The sequence below is a fragment of the Salvelinus fontinalis genome, chromosome 7, assembly GCF_029448725.1.
Source record: "Salvelinus fontinalis isolate EN_2023a chromosome 7, ASM2944872v1, whole genome shotgun sequence".
NCBI lineage: Eukaryota > Metazoa > Chordata > Actinopteri > Salmoniformes > Salmonidae > Salvelinus > Salvelinus fontinalis.
Genome location: NC_074671.1, coordinates 31,814,153 through 31,841,637, shown reverse-complemented (window position 1 = coordinate 31,841,637; position 27,485 = coordinate 31,814,153). Strand labels below are relative to the sequence as shown.

Genomic DNA, 27,485 nt, shown 5'->3' with positions numbered 1-27,485 from the left:
CGTTTATCAGAACGGTTATGTCTTCTTATTTTCTTGAAAGTGGAATTACACTCTCCTTGCATACTTTTTTCTTCTTGATTGAGAGTATAATGTGTCTAGACCATAGGCTTGGTTTATTGGGTACACCCATCTAGCACAGTGTTGGTCCCCCCTTTACCTCCAGAACAGCCTGAATTCTTCGGGGGCATTATACAAAATTGTCGGAAACGTTCCACAGGGATGTTGGTCCATGCTGATGCAATGGCATCACGCAGTTGCTGCCAATTGGACGGTGGTACATTCATGCTGCTAACAGCCCGTTCCATCTCATCCCAAAGATGATCTATTGGGTTGAGGTCTGGGGACTGCACAGGCCACTCAAGTAAACTGAACTCGCTGTTATGTTCTAGGTGATGTTTTTCCACTCCTCAATTGTCCATTGTTGGTGATCGCGTGCCCACTGGAGCCGCTTCTTCTTCTTGTTTTTAGATGATCGGATTGGAACCCTGCTGCAATAGCCCATCCCTGACAAGGATCGAGGAGTTGTGCCTTCCGAGATGCCGTTCCTCACACCACTGTTGTACTGCGCCACTAGTTGTCTGTTTGTGGCCCGCCTGTTAGCTTGCATGATTCTTGCCATTCTCCTTTTACCTTTCTCATCAACAAGCAGTTTTTTCGCCCACATGACTGCCGCTGACTGAATGTTTTTATTTTGTTGCACCATTCTCGGTTAACTCTAGGCATTGTCTTGCGTAAAAAACCCAGGAGGCTGGCCGCTTCTGAGGTACTGGATCCGGCCCCTGGCACCGACTATCATACGGCGCTCAGACTCGCATAGGTCACTCTTTTTTCCCATTCTAACATTCAATCGAACAGTAACTGAATGCCTCGATGCCTGTCTGCCTGCTTTATATAGCAAGCCACGGCCACGTGACTCACTGTCTGTAGGAGTGATTCATTTCATCGTGAACAGGCTGGTGTACCTAATAAACTGGCCGACGAGTGTATACACACGGTATGTGGAGTAGGCTACCATTTGGGATGCATCCAAGGACACTTAGCATACGGTGGCGAAATGTGAATATCCGGCTTGCATGGGGAAATGTTCTCCCATATAAAAATGAGGAGAAGGCTACAAAAATAAGAAAGTTACACTGTTATATTGTGCCATTCCATACTTAATATGGTCCAACCCCAGCTAGAACTAAAGGAAGAGGAAACGGTGGAGGAGTAGGAAGAGTGTTCCCTATTGGGATTCTGGGCTGTAGAAGCCCTAGTGATTTGTAGTAATGAGTCTGCACTGAACTATGACTCATCCATACAGCCACTACTTGCCCTACTTTGACCCTTATTCCCTATTCCCATGTTGGATGCAGACATTCTTTAACCATACTGTAAGGTGTACTGTAGACCAGTGGTTGGTTTTATAAGAGAGTGTCTTGCTCCAATGCTGTTCCTGTCTATGATGTATGGTTCCCCTGCGGAGGCTATAACTATAAGCTCAGTAACAGGGTTGAACCCAGTCTCTATGTGGACACACAGTGTCAACCGTCTCTCTACATCGAAGGGGACACACACCCTCAACCTTCTCTCTATTGTGGACACTATCAACCTGGTTTACAGAGGTGGACACAAACACACTCAACCCACTATTGTGGACACACACTCCCACCTTCTATGTGGACACTTACTATCGACCTGCTTTTTACATAGAGACGGATAAAAAGCACAGCCGATCACGTTCTACTGTTAGCTACATTTGTTTTGAGACAGAATTGGCATCACACTAAAGATTAGACTACAGTATCAGGGGAGAATATCCAACTATTGCTGCTGCTGTTGAGCTGTCCTCTTTTCGTTTCCCTGGGGAATAATTAAAATGTGACACACCACAGAATTGTTTCTTAACTAAGCTAAGTTCTAAAGAGAGACTGGATAAATAACCTTTCTGCTCTTTGTTTCTGACTGTTCTGTGAAGACACAGACAAAGACACACACACACACACACACACACACACACACACACACACACACACACACACACACACACACACACACACACACACACACACACACACACACACACACACACACACACACACACACACACACACTGCTCTGTTTTTCCCCAAAGTTTCCCCAGAGAGTGGGGTCGTAATGAAGCTTAAAAGACTCCCAGTAGTCATAATAACAGAGCTCTTCTATGGGAGGGTATGTTTCCAAATTAATCTCTGGGTAGCTAAAGAAGAACGTTTGAAGTTGCCTCTGTCTTTTGCTTGGTTTTGTTATTAATTCATGTTTTTTTGGTCCTCACTATGCATCGTTGATACGTTTAATTAATTCACTGTATTTTTGTGTCCTTTGTTGTGTTTTGAAGAACTGATATGACATTATAAGATGTGCACGACTGTGAAGAGGTCACGCCCCTACAAACCCTCTTCGCAGTTCTTGAACATGGCCTTCACTTACATCACTGAATGCTAAAGGGGCAATCTGGGATTGGGTGATCACTTTGCTGCCCCTTTAAAGATGCACTATGCAGAAATCATTCAGCCAAATTCTGGTTGCTAAAATTCTAATAGTTAGCCTAATTTCAGTTTATGTGAGAAAACAAGCAGGGCAAGTGTAGAGAATCATTGTACCATCTAAACCGCTGTGAAATATATTTTCCATAACCAAAACTATTGTTTGACGCTGTTCTGTTTGACACTTGTGTACAAAACTGAAAGTAAAAGATGCAAAAAAAAAACAAAAAAAAAACAGGAAGCATAGAAATAGTGCATATAGAACATATCTGCCGCTTCTTATACTTGCTTTCAATGAGAATGACAGATCTATAACTCCCATTCTATGTGTCTTTTGTCAGGTCGCCCAAAAAGGTACATATTGCAGCTTTAATATATCAGATATTGATATGTCAGAGTTTTTTTTTTTTTTTTTTTTATCCCATTTTCTCCCCAATTTTCGTGGTATCCAATCGCTAGTAATTACTACCTTGTCTCATCGCTACAACTCCCGTACGGGCTCGGGAGAGACGAAGGTCGAAAGCCATGCGTCCTCCGAAGCACAACCCAACCAGCCGTACTGCTTCTTAACACAGCGCGCCTCCAACCCGGAAGCCAGCCGCACCAATGTGTCGGAGGAAACACCGTGTACCTGGCCCCCTTGGCTGGCGCGCACTGCGCCCGGCCCGCCACAGGAGTCGCTGGAGCGCGATGAGACAAGGATATCCCTACCGGCCAAACCCTCCCTACCCCGGACGACGCTATGCCAATTGTGCGTCGCCCCACGGACCTCTCGGTCGCGGCCGGCTGCGACAGAGCCTGGGCGCGAACCCAGAGACTCTGATGGCGCAGTTAGCACTGCGATGCAGTGCCCTAGACCACTGCGCCACCCGGGAGGCCCGATATGTCAGAGTTGATATTGAAACTGATGTTGTCACTGCCGTCTCTGTGAAGAGGTTTGTCGAGCTTGCCGAGGCCTGCTAATAGTGTAGTATGCTTCTCCTAGCAGTATGCCAGATCATGTGCTGCGCTGATTGCATATATGCTTTTGATCGAGTGGGTTTGTGAGCCACTACGACTGAGTTTATTGAGACACAGCCCATCTCAGTACCTTATTATAGATCTGTGATTTGTGTGTGTGCGCGTCACTGTGGGACTCATTATTCTGTGAATGAAAACGTGTGTGTGTGTGTGTGTGTGTGTGTGTGTGTGTGTGTGCATGCGTTTGTTTGTGTGCGTGTGTGGTAGAGGAGGGCGTGAAATCACAGACCGAACCAAGGAGAGATAACACTTCATTTAAAAAAAAGTTTTTTACCTTTTATTTAACTAGGCAAGTAAGGTTAAGAACAAATGATAATTTCCATGACGGCCTACCCCTGCCAAACCCTCCCCTAACCCGGACGACGCAGGGCCAATTGTGCGCCCGTCCTATGGGAACTCCCGATCACGGCTGGTTGTGATACAGCCCGGGATTGAACCAGGGTCTGTAGTGACGCCCCTAGCACTGCGATGCAGTGCTTTTAGACCGCTGCGCCACTCGGGAGTGTGGTAGGTTAAACTGCCGTTGTCATGCGCTCACGCGCAAGCTGATAGGTGCACTTACACACACACTATGTATCCACTCTGCACTAAATGCCATTTCACATACAATATGACATATAGTAGATTATACTACAATGACTGGTTAACAATGGCAGAAGATGGATGAATGGCAGGAGTGCATAAGTCAATGACAGAGCAGTGGTCCAGTTTGTGTTTAACTTGCCTGATTGGATAGAGTTGACTCCACTGGTCTTCATTGACCTGGATCTGAGTGACTGATTGGAAGGTCACAATCCAGAAAGAAAGTAACAGGAAGTGTTTATAAAATGAATGTTTGGTGTAGTGAACTATATCATCCGAGAATAAATAGTCCAACTCTGTAGCATAATGCAACATGATGCCACGGTATGGTGGAGTGTAATACATGTACCTGTGGACGTTTAAATAGAATGTATCTACTACGATGTGTTTTGTGTTAATCTGGGTTTTTAAAGAGAAGAGTTTCGCCATTTTCCATCTGCCTTTTGGTTCTAAAGGTTGTATGTTCGAATCCAGCGATAGAAAGTTGTTTTTGATATTTTTGTTTTAAGCCTATCCTAAATCCTTAACCCTTACCTTAACCATTCAGAGTTAATACCTAACCTTAAGAATTCAGATTTATTACCTAAACTTAACCCTAACCTTATATATTCGGAGTTCATGCCTGAACGTAAACTTAAACACTTCGAAATTTGACGTTTGGAAGAACTTCGAAATTTGACGTTTGAGAAAAACGTAGATGAACGTCGAATTCTGACATGAGACTGTGAGAGCGACATTGACATTGTCAGCTCAATGACTGATACAGAGGTGGACATGTGCTATCAACCTGCTTTTTACATAGAGACGGACACGCACTCCGAAGCAGTTAAAAAGCACAGCCGATCACGTTCTACTGTAAGATACATTTGTTTTGAGACAGAATTGGCATCACACTAAAGATTAGACTACACTATCAGGGGAGTATCCAACTACTACTGCTGCTGCCATCTTCGTTTCCCTGGGCGAATAATTAAAATGTGACACACCACAGAATTGCTTCTTAACTAAGCTAAGTTCTAAAGAGAGACTGGATAAATAACCCTGCTGCTCTTTGTTTCCGACTGTTCTGTGAAAACACACACACACACACAAAGACACACCCACACACAGAGAGTGGGGTTTCCACAGAGAGTGGGGTTATAATGAAGCTTAAAAGACTCCCTGTCGTCATAATAACAGAGCTTTTCTATGGAAGTGTATGTTTGAATGTTGCCAAATTAATCTCTGGGTAGCTAAAGAGAAACGTTTGAAGTTGCCTGTCTTTTGTATGGTCTTGTTATTTTTAAATGAACGTTTTTTTGGTCCTCACTATGCATCGTTGATACGCTTCATTCATTCACTGTACTGTTTTTTTTTAATGTGTCCTTTGTTGTGTTTTGAAGAACTAATATGACATTTTAAGATGTGCACGACTGTTAAGAGTTCACGCCCCTACAAACCCTCTTTGCAGTTCTTGAACATGGCCTTCACTTACATCACTGAATGCTAAAGGGGCAATCTGGGATTGGGTGACCGCTTTGCTACCCCTTTAAAGATGCACTATGCAGAAATCGTTCAGCCTTTTCCTGGTTGCTAAAATTCTAATAGTTGGCCTAATTTCAGTTTATGTGAGAAAACAAGCAGGTTAAGTGTATAGAATCATTGTACCATCTAAACCGCAGTGGAATATATTTTCCATAACTAAAACTATTGTGTTTGAAGCTGTTTGACGCTTGTGTACAAAACCAAAAGTACAAGACACAAAACCCCCCCAAAAAACGGGAAGCATAGAAATATCACGTATAGAACAGATCTACCGCTTCTTATACTTGCTTTCAATGAGAATGACAGATCTATAACTCCCATTTCTATGTGCATTTTGTCGGGTCTCCCAAAAAGTTACATATTGCAGCTTTAATATATCAGAAACACATATCTTCGTCAGGGGAGTTGATATTGAAACTGATGTTGTTGTTATTGCCGTGTCTGTGAAGAGGTTTGTCGAGCTTGCTGAGGCCTACTAATAGTGTAGTATGCTTCTCCTAGCAGTATGCCAGATCGCGTGCTGCGCTGATTGCCTATATGCTTTTGATCCAGGGGGTGTGTGAGCGACTACGACTGACTTTATTGAGACACAGCACATCTCAGTACCTTTATTATTGATCTGTGATTTGTATGTGTGTTTGTGTGTCACTGTGGGACTCATCATTATTCTGTGAATGGAAATGTGTGTGTGTGTGTGTGTGTGTGTGTGTGTGTGTGTGTGTGTGTGTGTGTGTGTGTGTGTGTGTGTGTGCTGCGTTTTGTGTGTTTGCGTGCATGTTTGTGTGCGTTTTTGGTAGAGGAGAGAGTGAAATCACAGGCCGAACCAGGCGAGATGACACTTCATCAATCACTGTGGTAGGTTAAACTGCCGTTGTCATGCTCTCACAAGCAAGCTGATAAGGGCACACACACTATGTATCGACTCTGCAGTAAATGCCATTTCACATACAGTATGACTTATAGTAGATTCGACCACAATAACTGGTTAACAATGGCAGAAGATGGATGAATGGCAGGAGTGCATAAGTCAATGACAGACCAGTGGTCCGGTGTGTGATACCTTGTTACTTTGACTTATTGTAGTGCCTGATTGGATAGAGTCGGCTCCACTGGTCTCCTTGACCTGTATCTGGGTGGCTGTTTTGAAGGTCTTAATACAGAAAGAAAGTTCAGGAAGTGTTTATAAAATGAAGGTTCGTTGTAGTGAACTAATATCACCTGAGAATAAATGGTCCAACTCAGTGTTTTGTTTTAGTCATTGTTTTAAAACCATGGGAAGACGATCATCATTTTCGTTTCTTTACTTTTGACAATCATTATATCGTCTCTCAACTCCTACTGTTTTTTTTGTATTTTTTTTGGGCCAAAATGATATTCCTCCCGGAGGAGCTATCAGAAAGAAGCGGCGAGTTAAAATGTTGAAATGTAGTAATTGGTGGTGTGAAACAGCAGCCACCAGCCCCAGCTCTAACCTCAACTCCCTTATCTACAGCGCCGCTTTTTGGCCACACACACCAGTGGTGCTTTTGGCATCGAAATGAGAACGCATGAGTCGAAAAGACCCTATTCCTACTGTAAAATATGGTGGTGGATCATTGATGATATTTGTTTTTCTCCTCTGGTCATGGGGCCCTTGTTAAGGTCAATGGTATCCATTACCTGGACATTTTAGCCAACAACCTGGTTGCCTCTGCAAGAAGGCAGAAACCTTGGCCACAATTAGTTCTTCCAGCAAGACAATAACCCAAAGCAAAAGTAATTGGACACAAAATCAACATTTTGCAATGTTCATGTCAGTCTCCCTACTTGAAACCCATTGAAATATTTTTCCCCCCTCTTTTTGTTAAGCACAGACGAAGGATATCAAGGATCTGGAAGGATTCTGTATGGAGTAATGGGCTAAGATCCTTGTCAATGTGTACTCTAACTTATAAAACATGTTAGAAAAAGGCTTGCAATCCTCGCTAGGTGAGGTATTGAAAGGTATCAATATTAGGGGTGTCAATCATTTTGACCCCTACATTTTTAGAGAAAAAAAAGCATGGTTAAACAAAATCTATTTTTTCTGAACAATTGTATTGGTATTAAATAATATTGTTTACCTTTTTTTGCATACAATAAAGCTCAGTATTTGAGTTATTTATTTTATACAGTCATTTCTTGCTCGTCTTTGTCAACGGTGTCATTTATTTCGGACCCCACTGTATATACCATTTTAGAGAAAATAGCTTTATATTGCAAAATGCAGGAAAGCCTTCTGGGACTTAAGGACACATCAGACATCACGTGTCACAGACGTCCAGGAGTGTGTATTCACAGAGGACAGAGGAGGGAACAGTCCGCTCTGGACGTCATAAGGCGAAGGAAGCGCGTGGTGACTGGTGAGGTAATTATGTTTGGGCGGGCCTCTATTGGATTAGCGCAGGATGTCGTTGCGTCTTGGCTAGTGCAGCTCACTGGGGACAGGTCTGTGTACACCGGACCTGGAGGGCCCAAACACCTGGTGGTTAATTGCACTCACCTGGTGTGCCAGGTCTGAATTAGTCCCTTTGTTAGAAGGAGAGGATGAAAACCAGAAGGGTTTCGGTCCCCCAGGAACGACATTGAACAGCCCTGGTGAACACCAACATATCATCACATCCTCTTCCGGCATCGCCCATTCAACCTGTTCATGTTTCATATATGTCTCTGTCTTACGTTTAGACATTAGTTGCGTCCCAAATGTCACCCTATTGCATTTATAGTGTACTACAACTGCACTTGACCAGAGCCCCACTATAAGGAATAGGGTTCAATTTAGGATGCATCCTATAGTAGAGCTCCAGCCTCCCAGACTGCAGTGCTACAGGGAGATCTCTCACTAAGCTAACTTTGGCTGATGGCTATTATCTAACAGGGCAATAATGAACCCTCTCCCATTAGTAAGGAAACCAAATGTGTGTGTGTGTGTGTGTGTGTGCCCCGCCGATAACACTTTCCAATCAGATTGACTTGGCAGCCAGGAAACCATTGGAGAACGAAGTCTTTTGACAGTTTTTACATCAGCTGGAGTAGCTAGACACAGCATGGGGGTGAGGTCATGTTCATTTCCTATTACTTTGCTCTCCACATGCAAACTCGGAAACGATCCATTTTAGCTCGCTGATGTATTGTATAGGTAAACACAATTTCACAATCCACATTATAATCACAGCCACCAAGAAACACATTCGTATTCCACTCAAATTGAAACAAAACCTGTACTCTCTAGCCTTTTGCCTCAAACAAATTGACTACCATGATGCCCACACAAATGTTCATGTATAACAGTGATGTGTAATGTCTTAATAGCAGTAGACTGGAGATGCTGACCATACATCACAGTCCATCACAGTCCTTAACCCTGTACCACTGCACCACTGTACCTATAGAGGTCAAATGATCTTACACAGGTACAAAATCAACGCCTTGCGTCCAGCAAGTCACACTCTTTCAACCTCCTTTCTTCCTTCCGTTCCTCTCTCTCTCCCTCCCTCCAATCCTCAGACTCGGCAATACACACGGGGCAGGGGTACAAGGTGATCGAGGTGGATATGTACATGTAACTAGGAATAAATTGACAGATTATAAACAGTAGCAGCAGCGTATGTGATGAGTCCAAAAAAGTTAGTGCAAAAAGGTTCAATACAGATAGTCCGGTAACTATTTGGTTATCTATTTAACTAACTATTTAGCAGTCTTATGGCTTGGGGGTAGAAGCTGTACAGGGTTCTGTTGGTTCCAGACTTGGTGCATCGGAACTGCTTGATGTGTGGTACTGTAGCAGAGAGAACAATCTATGCCTTGGGAGGCTGGAGTCTTTGAAAATGTTTAGGGCCTTCCTCTGACACCGCCTGGTATAGAGTTCCTGGATGGCAGGGAGCTCGACCCCCAATGATGTACTGGGCCATACGCACTGCCCTCTGTAGCGCCTCGCAGTCGGATGCCAAGCAGTTGCCGTACCAAGCGGTGATGCAGCCAGTCAAGATACTGTCGTTGGTGCAACTGTAGAAACTGAGGATCTGAGGGCCCATGCTAAATCTTTTCAGACTCCTGTGGGGGAAGAGGCGTTGTGGTGCCATCTTCATGACTGTGCTGGTGTGTGTGGACCATGATAGATCCTTAGTGATGAACACAGAGGATCTTGAAGCTCTCGACCAGCTCCACTACAGCCCAGTCGATGTGAATGGGGGCGTGCTCTGCCCTCTGTTTCCTGTAGTCCACGATCAATCAATCAATCAATCAATTTTATTTTATATAGCCCTTCGTACATCAGATAATATCTCGAAGTGCTGTACAGAAACCCAGCCTAAAACCCCAAACAGCTAGAATGCAGGTGTAGAAGCACGGTGGCTAGGAAAAACTCCCTAGAAAGGCCAAAACCTAGGAAGAAACCTAGAGAGGAACCAGGCTATGAGGGGTGGCCAGTCCTCTTCTGGCTGTGCCGGGTGGAGATTATAACAGAACTATGCCAAGATGTTCAAAAATGTTCATAAGTGACAAGCATGGTCAAATAATAATCATGAATAATTTTCAGTTGGCTTTTCATAGCTGATCATTAAGAGTTGAAAAACAACAGGTCTGGGACAGGTGGCGGTTCCATAACCGCAGGCAGAACAGCTGAAACTGGAATAGCAGCAAGGCCAGGCGGACTGGGGACAGCAAGGAGTCACCACGGGCGGCAGTCCCGATGCATGGTCCTAGGGCCCAGGTCCTCCGAGAGAAAGAAAGAGAGAAGGAGAAAATTAGAGAGAGCCAAGATTTTCAAAATGTTCATAAATGACAAGCATGGTCAAATAATAATCAGGAATAAATCTCAGTTGGCTTTTCATAGCCGATCATTAAGAGTTGAAAACAGCAGGTCTGGGACAGGTAGGGGTTCCATAACCGCAGGCAGAAGAGTTGAAACTGGAATAGCAGCAAGGCCAGGCGGACTGGGGGCAGCAAGGAGTCACCACGGCCGGTAGTCCCGACGTATGGTCCTAGGGCTCAGGTCCTCCGAGAGAAAGAGAGAAGGAGAAAATTAGAGAGAGCCAAGATTTTTAAAATGTTCATAAATGACAAGCATGGTCTAATAATAATCAGGAATAAATCTCAGTTGGCTTTTCATAGCCGATCATTAAGAGTTGAAAACAGCAGGTCTGGGACAGGTCAGTTCCTTTGTCTTGCTGAAGTTGAGGGAGAGGTTGTTGTCATTTAGACAGGTTACCTTGGCATTCTTGGGCTCAGGGACTATGATGGTCTGCTTGAAACATGTAGGTATTACAGACTGGGTCAGGCCATCAGGGAGAGTTTGAAAATGTCAGTAAAGACATTTGGCAACTGGTCAGCGCATACTCTGACTAGCGTCCTGGTTATCCATCTGGCCCATGGGCCTTGTGAATGTTAACCTGTCTAAAGTTTTTACTCACAATGGCTATGGAGCGCGTGATCACACAGTCGTCCGGAACAGCTGGTGCTCTCATGCATGGTTCAGTGTTGCTTGCCTCGAAGCGAGCATAGAAGGCATTTAGCTCGTCTGGTAGGCTTGCGTTACTGGGCAGCTCGCAACTGGGTTTCCCTTTGTAATACCTCATAGTTTACAAGCCCTGCCGAGCGTCAGAGCCGGTGTAGTAGGATTCGATCTTAATCCTGTATTGACGCTTTGCCTGTTTGATGGTTCGTCGGAGGGCATAGCGGGATTTCTTCTAAGCGTCCGGATTAGTGTCCCGCTCTTTGAAAGCGGCAGCTCTAGCCGTTAGCTCAGTGCGGATGGTGCCCTTTTGGAATTGGTCAGGAGCCTGTAAAACGGCTGCTATCCACAGCGCCATTCACTCTCGAGTGGAAGCCTGTGATTTTTTTCCCACTTTCCTGACTATAATCTCTTTACACATGGAGAGAAAAGCAAACCAAATATGCCAACTATTCAGCCCAAGTGTCACCAAGTGAGAGAAGTCAAGTGAGAGGGGGGGGGGGGGGGGTGAGAGGGGAGGGCTGGAGAAATGGAGACATTCACAGCTATTACCCTATGTGCTCCTGTATGGCCCGGGACCCATGCCTGGAGAAATGCATTGCAGTTTATGGAGTGACTCAATCTGTTGTCGGGGCGGACACAGAGGAATAATGACAATCGCTCCTGATGGCGCGGCTGGGGGACGCACGGTAAATATGCTGGCTCAGCTAGTCTGACCCCACCGGATGATTCATCTAGAGCGCATACTAGAACAGTTACAGCATAACCTTGTGACTCAGAATATCCCGCTCCCCACGACACTTCAACCAAGGCCCTCAGAGAGATCAATGACGGGGCTTTAGTCCCTTATTTCAAAGCAAGCATTTTGGATATTTACTGTAATTGTGGGTATATAGGCTGTACCTTCTGTTTCCGCAGTGACGTGACTATAAATAATTGGTGGTTGTCGCATCTTTAAGAAGAACAGTTTCCATGTCCCAAATGGCATTATGTTCCCTATATAGTGCACTACTTTTGACCAGGGTTCATAGGGCTCAGTGCACTACTTTTGACCAATGTAGGGAATAGAGTGCTATTTGGTACACATCCAGTGAGTTACAGTAGTAGGCCTACATGCAGGGATCTCGGGGAGCCGCTAGGGACACAATGGCTATTTCGGAGGCAACAAAGACACAGAGTGACGAGCTACATTCCTCACCATTATTCCCCTGTGAAGAAGTGCTGTACGCAGGAAAATATATGATGGAAAGAGAGGGAGAAAATAATTAGGGACTGTACTATGCGGACGAGGGACGAGAATGGGATTTATTTTTGGGAGATGCCAATTCAATTAGTGAGCCAGAGATTGGCTGTGGCGGTGGCACTGTGACTTAATGGGAACTGGGTTCACTTCCTGGCCAGGGTGTCCTGATCCCAATTACAGTACACATTACAGAGCCAACGCAGGCTACTCTGGGACGCTGCGCTCCACATAGACACACAGACAGACACACTGACTGTCTGACTCATCTACTATCTACTTGCTACACAGTGAAACTAGACTACTCTGGGTCACTCCACTTCACACACAGTGGAGATGACATAGAGCAGAGATAATCAACTAGATTTAGCCGCCGGCCAATATTGTTTTGAGGCGGATGATCGGGGCCCAGAACATAATTACAAATAATTTGTAGGCTGCAAATTGACTGCGAAAATATATAATATTTGACTAAAACATAATCATTGCATACCTTGCTTATATTTGTATACGATCAAATACTGTATCTCTCTATTATGTGTGGGAATACTTTAGAACAGATTTCCAAAATTCAAATCACTTGGAGCTAGTTTGCTGGTGTTTTTACATCATTTATGTCCAAATTTTTAAATATTTATTTATAAAAAAACACATGATTTGTTTGCTCAGAAAACATAAAATCACCCACGGGCCAAATTTGGTCCACGGGCCGCCAGTTGAAGGACCCTGACATAGAGGCACACTGACTGTATTGTTATCTACTGTACTAACCACCTAGAGTTGTGTGGAACTACACTACTCTGGGTTGCCGTGCTCCATATAGAAACACAGTGTAAAGGCCCACTGACTAACTGTCATCTATAACCACCTAGAGCTGTGTGTGGGAACATGACGTCAAGAGAGAGAGACCGAGAGGAAGACAACTGTCTTGCTCTGATATAATTGTTATAGACTTGCTGAAATAATGGAGTATGGCCTGGCGAACATACTGTAGTTGCTTGACAGTCATGTTCTCTAGAACAGTGATAGATAGTGTGTGCCAGTGCGTCAGTGTGCACCCCTCATAAAGCCCTACTTTGGGCTCTGCGGGTGACCCTTATGGCTGACAGATCTGACAGTTGCTAACATGCCACAGAGGGCTCTGGGCAGTAGACTCTCCCCCCTTCACCCCTCTAAACCCCCCTAAAATGATCAATTAGGCCTCGTGTAGTGCTCTGCCAGCTCTCAGAGTAGGCCTTAGTGAGCAGCGCAGTCCTTTTAAGACAGTCATTTGTGCCGAAGTGACTGATGGACAGCCCTTTGATTTCTGAGCACCTGGAGGAAGAGGGGAGAAGAACTTCTATCGCCCGCAGGAAGCAATTTGGAACTAGGACTGAGGCGTGATATATATGCTATTGAATTTTGAAGATGATGAGTTATCGATTTCAGAGGCCAAGACGCGCGGGCCATTCGTAACAGCCAAGCGATATGGTTTGATTTGAGCATTAGCGGAATGCTAAACACCCACTGGTATGAACCATGCTGGCTGGTGAGCTGGATGGCTGTCTGGCTGGTGGGCTGAGTGGGTGGGATAAATATGCACGCGGAGCTTGCGTCCCAAACGGCACCCTATTCCCTATACAGCGCACTACTTTTGACCAGATCTGTTCAAAAGTGGATGCACTAAATGGGGAATAGGGTGCCATTTGGGAGGAACCCAGAATGACTAGGCTAATGCACTTTCTCACAGCTGACAGACATGCATATTGGATTTATGATAATACAGTCCAGGTGGCAAATCAATACAGTAAACAGTAGACACAACCTGTTCTCTCTCTGTCTTCTCTCTACCGTCATCTGGTCTGACAATGATCTGACTCTATGTGAAAAGGTGGGACTATGTAAATAGTTAAAGATATGATTCAAGTAACAATATTTGAACCTCTCTTTGGGGATGGATTTGTGTGTGTGGGGAGGGGGGCTGTCAGGACGTGTGTTTTAATGGGCCACTCGATCATAATAACACCGGGCCCTGGTCAAAAGTAGTGCACTGTATTGGGGATTAGTTATATTGTGTATGAGGTATGTGTGACGCAACCAGGGTTGGGTAGGTTACTTTCTAAATGTAATCTGTTACAGTTACTAGTTACCTGTCAAATTGTAGTCGGTAATGTAACTTTTGGATTACATTCAGTTACTTTTAGATGACTTCCCCCTTAAGAGGCATTAGAAGAAGACAACAATGTATGTTCCCAATTGAACCACATCTATTGCAGGATAAATCAATGTTAAAGTTTACATAGCTGGCCATATATGGATGTTATGTTTTACTTTATGGGTTGGTTATGTAGGCTTCTTCTAACCCATTGCTTTCTACTACATATAATAATAAGATTAAATTCTATCTTTACATTAAAAACCAAAGTCTATCAGAATTCCAGTCATTCCAATAAATGCTATACCCTTTGATCTTCAAGAATAGGACTTGGAAATATGGAAGTATAGATTAACCACATTGTTTTACCTGAGCATGACCCCAAAACTAAGGATTTATTAGCCAGCCCTACTCTGTTGTTTATGATTTTGTTGTCATGGAGAACTGATTGTGCTCATTGATTAGAGTTGACAAATAAATGCTGCTCTCATGGAATGGCATGCTTTGAGCACTACTGAAAAGTGCTATTTACATGTGAAAAATGAATGCCATATGCTGAATTTGCTATAGGCCTACTGTTTACCTTTTTGTTGGTGACACTTTGATATCTTGATAATATGCAGCTGTTTAAAGGGCAAATCCACAGATAACAAAACGCTCGCCCCGCCTCTGTTTTGGTAGAAAGCTGAGGGATGGGCCTGGAGAAATGTAACCACTCTCAGATTAATAGACAGAGCTATGGATGCAAGGACTGACCATCCATGATATCAAAAGTATTGTTTTAACTATGTTATGAGGCTATACAGTGTTTGTTTACATTTACAATGTTTACAAACGTTGGAGAAAAATAAGCTTATATTTTGGGTTCTCATGGAGTGTGACAGTTGAACTAAGCGCATTTATAAATTGTCACGCCCTGGCCTTATTATTCTTTGTTTTCTTTATTATTTTAGTTAGGTCAGGGTGTGACATGGGGAATGTTTATGTTTTGTTAGTTTTGGGTGTTTATTTGGTATAGGGGTTATGGTGTATAGTATATGGGTTTGTGTGGAGTACATGTTTCTAGTATTGTCTATGTATGTTTGGTTGTCTAGGAGAGTCTATGGTTACCTGAATGAGTTCCCAATTAGAGACAGCTGATTTCGGTTGTCTCTGATTGGGAGCCTTATTTAGGGTAGCCATAGGCTCTCATTGGTTGTGGGTAATTGTCTATGTAAGAACGTTAGTAGCCTGTATGTTTGTGCACAACGTTTGTAGCTTCACGGTCGTTTTGTTGTTTTTGTTAAAGTGTTTTGTGTCGTGTTCATCTTCGTGTTGTGTGTTAATAAAGAAGATGGCATATTTTCCAAGAGCTGCATTTTGGTCCGTCAATCCACCACACGATCGTGACAGAATTACCCACCATAGGACCAAGCGGCATGGAAGGCGGCAACAGGACCTACCACCAAAGGATTTCTGGACATGGGAGGAGATACTGGATGGTAAGGGGCCGTGGGATCAACCTGGAGAATATCGCCTCCCTCGTGAAGAGCTGGAGGCAGCGAAAGCCGAGAGGAGGCGATATGAGGAGGCAGCACGGAGACAAGGCTGGAGACCCGTGAGTACAACCCAAAAATTTCTTGGGGGGGGCCTTAAAGGGAGTGTGGCGAAGTCAGGTAGGAAACCTGCGCCTACTCCCTGTACTTACCGTGGAGAGCGGGAGTACGGGCAGACACCGTGTTACGCAGTAGAGCGCACGGTGTCTCCTGTACGCGTGCATAGCCCGGTTCGGTACATTGCAGCTCCACGTATCGGCCGGGCTAGACTGAGCGTTGAGCCATATGTCATGAAGCCGGCCCAACGCATCTGGTCACCAGTGCGTCTCCTCGGGCCGGCGTACATGGCACCAGCCTTACGCATGGTGTCCCCGGTTCGCCTACATAGGCCGGTGCGGGTTATTCCACCTCCCCGCACTGGTCAGGCGACGGGGAGCATAGAACCAGGTAAGGTTGGGCAGGCTCGGCGTTCAAGGGAGCCAGTACGCCTGCACGGTCCGGTATTTCCGGCGCCACCTCCCCGCCCCAATCCAGTACCACCAGTGCCTCCTCCACGCACTAGCTATATGGTGCGTGTCTCCAGCCCTTTACCACCAGTGTCTAAACCACGCACCAAGCCTCCTGTGTGTCCCCAGAGTCCTGTGCGTCCTGTTGCTGCTCCCCGCACTAGCCCTGAGATGCGTGTCTCCAGCCCGGTGCCACCAGTCCCGGCACCACGCACCAGGCCTACAGTGCGCCTCAGCCGGCAGGAGTCTGCCGTCTGCACTGCAATGACTGAACTGCCCGTCTGCCAAGCGCCATCTGAGCCATCCGTCTCCCCAGCGCCATCTGAGCCATCCGTCTCCCCAGCGCCATCTGAGCCATCCGTCTGCAATGAGCCTGCAAAGCCGCCCGTCTGCCATGAGCCTGCAAAGCCGCCCGTCTGCCATGAGCCCACTGAGCCGTCCGCCAGACAGGAGCCGCTAGAGCCGCCAGCCGGACAGGAGCCGCTAGAGCCGTCCGTCAGACAGGATCTGCCAGAGCCGCCAACCAGACAGGATCTGCCAGAGCCGCCAACCAGACAGGATCTGCCAGAGCCGCCAACCAGACAGGAGCAGCCAGATCAGTCAGCCAGCCATGAGCAGCCAGATCCGTCAGCCAGCCATGAGCAGCCAGATCCGTCAGCTAGCCATGAGCAGCCAGATCCGTCAGCTAGCCATGAGCAGCCAGATCCGTCAGCTAGCCATGAGCAGCCAGATCCGTCAGCTAGCCATGAGCAGCCAGATCCGTCAGCTAGCCATGAGCAGCCAGATCCGTCAGCTAGCCATGAGCAGCCAGATCCGTCAGCTAGCCATGAGCAGCCAGATCCGTCAGCTAGCCATGAGCAGCCAGATCCGTCAGCTAGCCATGAGCAGCCAGATCCGTCAGCTAGCCATGAGCAGCCAGATCCGTCAGCTAGCCATGAGCAGCCAGATTCGTCAGCCAGCCATGAGCAGCCAGATCCGTCAGCCAGCCATGAGCAGCCAGATCCGTCAGCCAGCCATGAGCAGCCAGATCAGTTAGCCAGCCATGAGCAGCCAGATCTGTCAGCCAGCCATGGGCTGTCCCTCAGTCCGGAGCTGCAGTCCCTCAGTCCGGAGCTGCAGTCCCTCAGTCCGGAGCTGCCATTCCTCAGTCCGGAGCTGCCATTCCTCAGTCCGGAGCTGCCCCTTCCCCTGGTGCTGCCCCTTCCCCTGGTGCTGCCCCTTCCCCTGGTGCTGCCCCTTACCCTGGTACTGTCCCTGACCCTAGTACTGTCCCTGACCCTAGTACTGACCCTGACCCTGGTACTGCCCCTGACCCTGGTACTGCCTCTTACCCTGGTACTGCCCCTTAGTCTGGAACTGCCCCTGAATGCAATGGGGTTAATGTGGAGGGGGGTCGTTTGGAGGAAGCCTAGGAGGTGGTTAGGTACTGTGGTGACGTGGGGACTACGACCAGAGCCGGAGCCGCCACCGTGGAGGGGAGCCCACCCAGACCCTCCCCTAGACTGTGTATGGTGCGCCCGGAGTTCGCGCCTCAAGGGGGGGGTTATGTCACGCCCTGGCCTTATTATTCTTTGTTTTCTTTATTATTTTAGTTAGGTCAGGGTGTGACATGGGGAATGTTTATGTTTTGTTAGTTTTGGGTGTTTATTTGGTATAGGGGTTATGGTGTATAGTATATGGGTTTGTGTGGAGTACATGTTTCTAGTATTGTCTATGTATGTTTGGTTGTCTAGGAGAGTCTATGGTTACCTGAATGAGTTCCCAATTAGAGACAGCTGATTTCGGTTGTCTCTGATTGGGAGCCTTATTTAGGGTAGCCATAGGCTCTCATTGGTTGTGGGTAATTGTCTATGTAAGAACGTTAGTAGCCTGTATGTTTGTGCACAACGTTTGTAGCTTCACGGTCGTTTTGTTGTTTTTGTTAAAGTGTTTTGTGTCGTGTTCATCTTCGTGTTGTGTGTTAATAAAGAAGATGGCATATTTTCCAAGAGCTGCATTTTGGTCCGTCAATCCACCACACGATCGTGACATAAATTATATTCTTCAAGAATCAATGGATATATATATATATAATTTGAGACTTTGGGGTGAGACTTTGGGGCTTTGGGACTTTGGGGCCAACTTGTGTTCGTAGTGTGTGTGCTTGCATCCAGTCCAACCTCACACACTTCTCCATTTTCCCATTCTCTCACTCCACTCGTCTCCGTTTCTCTCCATCCCTCACCCAGTGTTCGTCTGTGCGTAACGGGGTAATGACATGCGCTGTGCCTCATTCCCTTCCCTCTGGGACGGGTTTCATCAGTCACGGGACAGAGACACACATGTTGCGTCGCAAATGGCTCCCTATTCCCTATATAGTGCACTACTTCTGACTAGAGCCCAAAAGTAGTTCACTGTATAGGGAATCGGGTGTCATTTGAGTCGCAGTAAAAGGATGGAGGGGAACTGTGCTTTATCTCCCAATAGAGATCACTGGCCCTTATTTACTGTTATGTCACTTAGTTCGATGGGCTCAAATACTGGGCGCCATGCTAAGAGTTAGCAGTGTAGCTGTACAGTAGTGGGGCTGATGGTGAGTAGTAGAACTAACAGCTCTCTGTGGATCACAAAATAGGAGAGAGGGGGATTTTCTCTGCCCTCTCTCTCTCCTTCCTAAGAATATCCTTTTGTTTTTTCCTTCTTCTTCAATCTTTAAAATCAGCCAATTTCTCTGTACTATGCAGTAGTAGACTCCTGCTGCTGGATGGTTGCTGAGTACAGCGCTAGTTGTCTGCCCGTAGAGAGATCTTAGTGGGAAGGAGAAGGAGTTGGGGAGACTCTGGACCTTCAAACACTTCACGGTTCATCTCAAGGTCAGTCAGTCCAGCACCAACTCCATCTGCCACCGGCTGCCACGCTCACCTAGAGAGGGAGAGGGATGAAGAGAGGAGGGAGAGAGGGGGAGAGAGTGGGTCCACCAGCTGCCAGATTCACCTGGAGAATGTGAGAGAGAAGAGGTTTTAAGGACCTGTGCAATAAAACAAACAACAAAAAAACGTTGCAAAGTGGCTGGCGAATTACCAAGAGGATGGTTGAAATCAGTGTCTTCTGGCACCGGCTACAACATAAACTGTACAAACAAACCATAGAGATGGAATGGCTGACGCTAGGCATGTGTGACGCTTAGCAAATCACATATTCTGTTAATCTGGTGACAGTTGTCATTATTTTGGCCTTCAAAGCAACCTGAGATTTCAATACAAGTGGAAGGAGGCTTGTCTTGGCTGTGTGCTGGGAGGAGGCTAAAGAGACCTGTAACATGCGGTGAGTTAGTTCCAGTGGAGAGAGAAGAAGCCCTTCTCGAGTCTTTGTGCTGTACTTCAGAGAGATGCACTACTGTAACATGGGTTGGGTTAGCTTAGCTCGCTAGCTCCAAAGCAAAAGCTAGTTTAAAGAGTCAGCCAGGAGTCAGCTTTGGCAGATGACTACTGTAATGAATAAGTAGAGAGAGAAGAAGCCCTTATCTAGGCTTTGTGCTGTGTGAGGGCTACAAAGAGATGTACTCTATGTAACCTGGCGTGGGTTAGCTTAGCTCGCTAGCTCCAGTGCGAAACGAGTCAGCCAGGAGTCCCGCAGCTTTGACAGACGACTACTGTAAATGACTAAGACACTTCAGTGTTTGAAGTAAATCCCCCTAGTTGGTAATGACCTCATGAGAGTGTGTCACCTCAGTGTAAACCTGCTGATGATGAGTATAGTTGATATATTTACTTTAGCGTAACACATTAGTGTAGCATGCTAACCATTTTAGCCCTGCTAGGTAAGATGAGATATAGTTCCAGGAGAGGAGTCCAACAAGCGCCCACCTCAGCCAGACCATCTCAATCAACCGCCTGGAGACAGCCCTGTTAGGTGAGTGCCGATAACCTCCACTGCAGGATTTATGGCTGTCATGTGCCTCTGCTCTGACATGGAAGTGATGGACAAATAGGAAGTATCTTCTGGCCACAACACATCCAAATCTAATCATGAAAACAGAAAAGTTGCACACCTGATGTCGAAGAAAGGCCCTTTGAAAACAACATTTCTTTCTGCTCATGGCAACTGATTTGGGATCGGTTAATCCTACCCCACTCATTATCAGCCAATTTAAACAACTGGCCCTGGACCAGTTTTAAACAGTGGGAAGTAGCAGGAAGTGTGATAGATTGAAACAGAATTGATTGATAATGGAGACGATGACAGTACAGTATTTTCTATACAGTAGAATACTGATTTGAAGATATGCTCAGGTACTTTGGCGACTAAGAAAGTATTTTTTTCAACCTCCCACTTTGGGCTGGATCTGTCAATATGTAGTTCATACATGCATAATCTATGAGCAGAATTACTTTTTTTTACCGCAATTAACCACAAACGACCTAGTTTGAAAGCGACTGTTTTCTTGAAGCTGTGCGAGCCATTTTCCTTACATTTCCCCCCAGGTGGGCATTTCCCTCCTAGCACTTTGAGTTATAGCCAATGAGCTTCAGCCCCTCACATTTGAGTGATAGCTAGCAAAAGGTCTGCCCAGTGTTATCCAATGAGGTTGCAGGGCGGGCCCAACGGCTCAGTGGACACAGCAGAAAGATGGAGAGAGATCAATGAGGTGGGGGTGCACATATCTGCACATATGTGTTTAACACGCCATTTTCAAAAGTGGAGAATCTCTTTAAGTTAGTACATTTAAAACTGAACTTAATGACAGCCTATTTGCAGCTGCTTGTTGCGTTGGCAGAGAGAAGGCCAACCCGGGTGGTTATTGTCTGGAGTCTGTGCTATGTTTGTTCGTTCTCTCTCTCTCTCTCTCTCAGCTGCAGCAGCAGTCATCCACACACCCACGCAAGCGAATGCTAAGTCCCAGGTCTGCTCCTCTGCCACAGTTCTCCAAAAACAGAAATCAAACGAATGCAGGCGGCAGCACATTACTTACTGTCAATCGCACGTGCACAACCTTTCTTCCTCACGTCTCCTTGAAGTCAGAGGTTTGAGAGAGAAATGCCCTTGTCTGCTGTTTCTGCTTCTATGTCTTCTTGAAGTCATTTTTCTGCTTAGAGGAATGGAAAAGAGATGTTGGTAAGCTGGAAGGCGTATGTCCGTGGGTTCTCTTTGCTCTCTCTGTCTCCGTACCAAAAGTATATGGACCAGGAGTTTTTCCCTGAACCACGTGGTCATGGAAAACTCTGGTTCCCACCACTTTGGTGCTCCTTTCTACTGCCATATACTCTACCCTGCCATAAGTACTTAGCATTTTAGGTGCAGTTATACTTTGCACCTTGTAAATGCTTCGTAAATCTGGCCCTACCACTGCTGCTGCATGAAGGCCAGGCTGTGTCCCAAATGGGACCCTGTTCCTTAAATAGTGCTGTGGGCCCTGGTCAAAAGCTATATAGCAAATAGTGTGCCATTTGCGATGCATCCCAATTCTCACCAGTCTTCTAAAGGGCAGTAGTAATAAGTTCCATACATAGAGAATGAGAGGGAAAAGAATTATTGACTAAATAGTAAAGACAAGCTAATGAAAAAAGTTGTCCGCATTTAAGCGTCACTCAGGGGCTTGTTAAGGCTCATTTACCCCCACTATGATTTATTCATAAAGCCTTATATGCACACACACACGCACGCACGCACGCACGCACGCACACATGCACACGCACACGCACACACGCACACACACACACACATAGGCACACACACATAGGCACACAGCTATATGCACACACCACATAGGCACACAAAGTTATATGCACACACACACACAGGCACACAAAGTTATATGCACACACACACCAGTGGTGTAAAGTACTTAAGTAAAAATACCTTTAAGTACTACTTAAGTAGTTTTTTGGGTTATCTGTACTTTACTTTACTATTTTTGACAACTTTTACTTTTACTCCACTACATTCCGAAAAAAAATCATGTACTTTTTACATACATTTTCCCTGACACCCAAAAGTACTCGTTACATTTTGAATGCTTAGCAGGACAAGAAAATTGTCTAATTCACGCACTTATAAAGAGAACATCCCTGGTCATCCTTACTGCCTTTGATCTGGCAGACTCACTAAACACAAATGTGAAAATCGTGTTGTCTGGTTTGCTTAATATAAGAAATGTTAAATGATTTATACTTTTACTTTTGATACTTAATTTAAGTACATTTAAAACCAAATACTTTCAGACTTTTACTCAAGTAGTATTTTATTGGGTGACTTTTACTTGAGCCATTTTCTTTTAAGTTATCTTTACTTTTACTCAAGTATGAAAGTTGGGTACTTTTTCCACTACTTAAACACACACACACACACACACACGTACATACAAACACACACACTTAGGATCTCACACACACACACACACACACACACACACACACACACACACACACACACACACACACACACACACACACACACACACACACACTCTCCTTTTTAGCTGGTCTGAATGAAGGCTAGGATGGCCTTATAATAACGTTAACCTGGGGTTAGTGTAGGGAGAGCAGCATGGTCAAAAAGTTCTCTTCCACATCACAGGAAGGCTTTGATCAGGGCTTGCATCCCAAATTCCACCCTTGTCCCTTCACAGTGCACTACTTTTGACCACAGCCCTACTACGGGCCCGGATCAAAAGCGATGCACTGTAAAGGCAAAAGAGTGCCATTTTGGACACAGACCCAGGCCTTTCATCTCTCTGCAGTGGAGAGCACACCAGCCAGAGGAAAGGTGTAGGTGTAGGAGGGTAGCCAAATGTGTGTGTGTGTGTGTGTGGGGGGGGGGGGGGATAGCCATGTGTGAACATAGAATTTCATATAGAATGTATAGGATCTCTAAGTGTGCATCTCTGTCTTTGGTCTATTTAAGGTGCCTAGTCCATACCTCTGTAGAATAAAGCCTTTGGGAGAGTTAGAGGTTGTAAATCCCCAGGCTGTGCTCCATGATGAAATATCTCCCTGCTGTTATCCCACCTGGATTGATGGTTCCCAGACGCTCACTCTTAGCCCTGGGATGGGTTACACAGAGTATGAATACGGGCCCAGAGGCCGCTGCTCTCCCGAATTATACGCAGGCTCAGCAGGGCTAGCCGTCAGCAGCCTACCAGATAATTCAAGACACTCCCTGATTTAGAGGAAGAAGGTACAGACTGACCCCAACTTCACTCGCTCACACACACAACATGATTGTGTGTGCTTCCGTGTGTGTCCTGTCCAGCTGCACCAGTGGTATGAATATGATCCTCTACTCTCGTGGTCATCAGTGTCCTATCCGGTATTGAATGGTGATGAGAGTGGGGGGGGGGGGGGGCAGTGTGTGTTTCTATTAGCGCTAGTTAACGTGGAAGGGAGTTCATCAGGCGTGTCGACATGGCTCTCTGTCCTTGGGTATATGTCTACTTGGGTATATGTCTTTTTTTCAGTTTTAAATGTTACCTTTTATTTAGCTAGGCAAGTCAGTTAAGAACAAATTCTTATTTACAATGATGGCCTACCGGGAAACAGTGGGTTAACTGCCTTGTCAGTTTGGGGATTCGATCCAGCAACCTTTTGGTTACTGGCCCAGCGCTCTAACCACTAGGCTACCTGCCGCCCCAGAGCTATCGACCAGAGCTATCATCCAGCTGGCACCTCATCGTTTGTAACGATTTTCCTCCTCTTCAGACGAGGAGTATGAAGGATCGGACCAAAGTGCAGCGTGGTAAGTGTCCATTTTAATTTATTAAAACTGAACACAAAAAAATACAAAATAACAAAGTGAATGATACCAACGAAAATCGAAACAGTACCGAAAGGTGCAAACACAAAACAGGAAACAGGAAACAATCACCCACCAAACACAATGAAAAACAGGATACCTAAATATGGCTCCCAATCAGAGACAACAACTGACACCTGCCTCTGAGAACCATACTAGGCCAAACACATAGAAATATACCATACAGAACAAAACATAGAAAAACAACATAGAATGCCCAACTCACGCCCTGAGCAAACTAAAATAAAGACATAAAAAAGGAACTAAGGTCAGAACGTGACAGCCCCCCCCCCCCCCCCCCAAAGGTGCGGACTCCGGCCGCAAAACCTGAACCTATAGGGGAGGGTCTGGGTGGGCATTTACCGCGGTGGCGGCTCTGGAGCATAGTCTCGGCCCACTTATGTGGCTCCTTAGGAGTGGGGACCCTCGCCACCGACCCCGGATTGGAGACCCTAGTAGAGGGCAGCACTGGACTGAGGGGCGCCTCTGGACTGGCGGGCGGCTCTGGCAGCTCCGGACTGGCGGGCGGCTCTGGCAGCGCCGGACTGGTGGGCGGCTCTGGCTTGGAGAGAGAACCTGGAGGGAGGAGACGGAGAGACAGCCTGGTGCGTGGGGCTGCCACAGGACCCACCAGGCTGGGGAGACCTTCAGGAGGCCTGGTGCTTAGAGGAGGCACCGGATGGACCGTGCTGTGGGGGAGCACTGGAGCTCTGGTGCGCAGCCTTGGCACCACTACTCCAGGCTGGATGTCCATTTTAGCCTGGACCCTCTAGAGTGCAGGCACAGGTTGAACCGGGCTGTGGGTGAGCACTGGAGATCTGGTGCATACTACTCGCACCTCTCCCTTAGGCTCAATGCCCACATTCGCCCGGCACGGGCGGAGCGCAGGCATAGGACGCACTGCACCCTCTCAGCGCCCCGGAGACACAGCACGCAGAGCCGGCGCAGGATACTCTGGTCCGAAACGGCGTACCGGAGACCAGACACGCTGAGCCGGCACAATATACCCTGGCTGGATACCCACTCTCGCATGGCAATTGTGGGGGGCTGGCCTAAAGCGCTCCGGGCTATGGACGCGTACTGGCGACACCTTGCGCATGACCGCATAACACAGTGCCTGACCAATAACGCGCTGCTTACGATAAGCACAAGGAGTGGGCTCAGGTCTCCAACCTGACTCTGCCACACTTCCCGTGTGCCCCCTCCCCCAAAACATTTGGGGCTGCCTCTCGTGCCTGTTGCGCTGCCGTGCTACCTCCTCGTATCGCTGCCGCTCAGCTTTTGCTGCCTCCAGTTCTTCCTTGGGGCGGCGATATTCCCCAGCCTGTGCCCAGGGTCCCTTGCTGTCTAGTATCTCCTCCCATGTCCATGAGTCCAGATTGCACAGGCGCCCGTTTACCACGCTGCTTGGTCCGGTGTTGGTGGGTGATTCTGTAACGATTTTCCTCCTCTTCAAACGAGGAGTATGAAGGATCGGACCAATGTGCAGCGTGGTAAGTGTCCATTTTAATTTATTAAAACTGAACACTAAAAAATACAAAATAACAAAGTGAATGATAATAACGAAAATCGAAACAGTCCCGAAAGGTGCAAACACAAAACAGGAAACAGGAAACAATCACCCACCAAACACAATGAAAAACAGGCTACCTAAATATGGCTCCCAATCAGAGACAACGACTGACACCTGCCTCTGATTGAGAACCATACTAGGCCAAACACATAGAAATATACCATACAGAACAAAACATAGAAAAACAACATAGAATGCCCACCCCAACTCACGCCCTGAGCAAACTAAAATAAAGACATAAAAAAGGAACTAAGGTCAGAACGTGACATCGTTAGGCTGGTCATTTAGCGATAGTGAGCCTCACTAAAATGGGTTTTGGCCAATCAAAACCATTATCTAGGATTCATAGTCACGTAAGAATAGCATTCTTACTCCTCAATGAGAAAGCCTGTTGTTTAGAATGATATGCACTTGTTTTATTAAATGTTCTACGCAAATGTTTTGATCGCTTTTCATATTCATTGCCAATAGATACAGCATATCCTTTTTGTTGTTGTCTGAAATTAGCCAATCCCCGCCCTTCTGCACATGACCTCCTATGTATTGTTGGATACGGTAGCTAAGTATCTTTTGACAATGTGTGTGTGTGTGTGTGTGTGTGTGTGTGTGTGTGTGTGTGTGTGTGTGTGAGACAGTGTGCGGGTTATGAACTGTGCATATGAACGTTGGTTCGTCGTATTAATATACCATGGCTAATGATGCTTATGGAACGCAATCAGCGATTCCTCCAGCAGAGGATGAGTATTACTAAAGTTGGGATATAGCAGATTAGTCTCTCTCTCTCTCTCACACACACACACACGCGCACGCACACGCACACGCACACACACACACACACACACACACACACACACACACACACACACACACACACACACACACACACACACACACACACACACACACACACACACACGTCTGGAACCCCCTTCCACTGCAGGCTGCCTTCACAATCCCAGCAGTACTAAGAGTATGTGCTCTACACTATCCAGGTTTAGAAGATCATGTTGCAGAATGTGGCTTTTCGTTGGGGAGAAATAATCCACTGAAATCAATTATAAATCTCTGTGGATAGATACAAGTAACTGGATGGATATAAGAGGATGGGGAGGTGTGTGTGTGTGTGTGTGTGTGTGTGTGTGTGTGTGTGTGTGTGTGTGTGTGTGTGTGTGTGTGTGTGTGTGTGTGTGTGTGTGTGTGTGTGTGTGTGTGTGTGTGTGTGTGTGTGTGTGTGTGTGTGTGCGTGGGTGTGGGTGTAGGATCAATGGAAGCTGTATAAGAGTTACTCTGAGCACAGTAAATCCTGGAGGAGAGGAGTGTAAATAATTTACTCTCCCACCGTGAGGTAAACTCACCCTCTCTCTCACCTTCATACAAGCCCCATATGACTGGCTAATACAACTACCGTGGATGCACAGGAAGCGACATGTGTACAGTAAGCAATGCAACATATACATGTAAATGTAAATAAGTCATTATACCTAGAATAATATTATAATTCTTTGGATATAGTGTGTGTGTGTAGCGTATGTATAGGGAGAGATACAGGCTGTGTCCCAAATGGCAGTCTATTCCCTATACGCAGCCCGTATTTCTTTGTTCAGAGGAGGTACACTTGTGATAGGGC

The 27,485-nt window shown here is 46.2% G+C and overlaps 1 protein-coding gene across 4 annotated transcripts in view; it reads left to right on the top strand.

Moving 5' to 3' along the window:
* myripb (myosin VIIA and Rab interacting protein b) overlaps positions 1-27,485 on the top strand; it is a 162,946-nt gene that overhangs the window by 62,238 nt on the left and 73,223 nt on the right. The gene's annotated exons all lie outside the window — the stretch shown is intronic.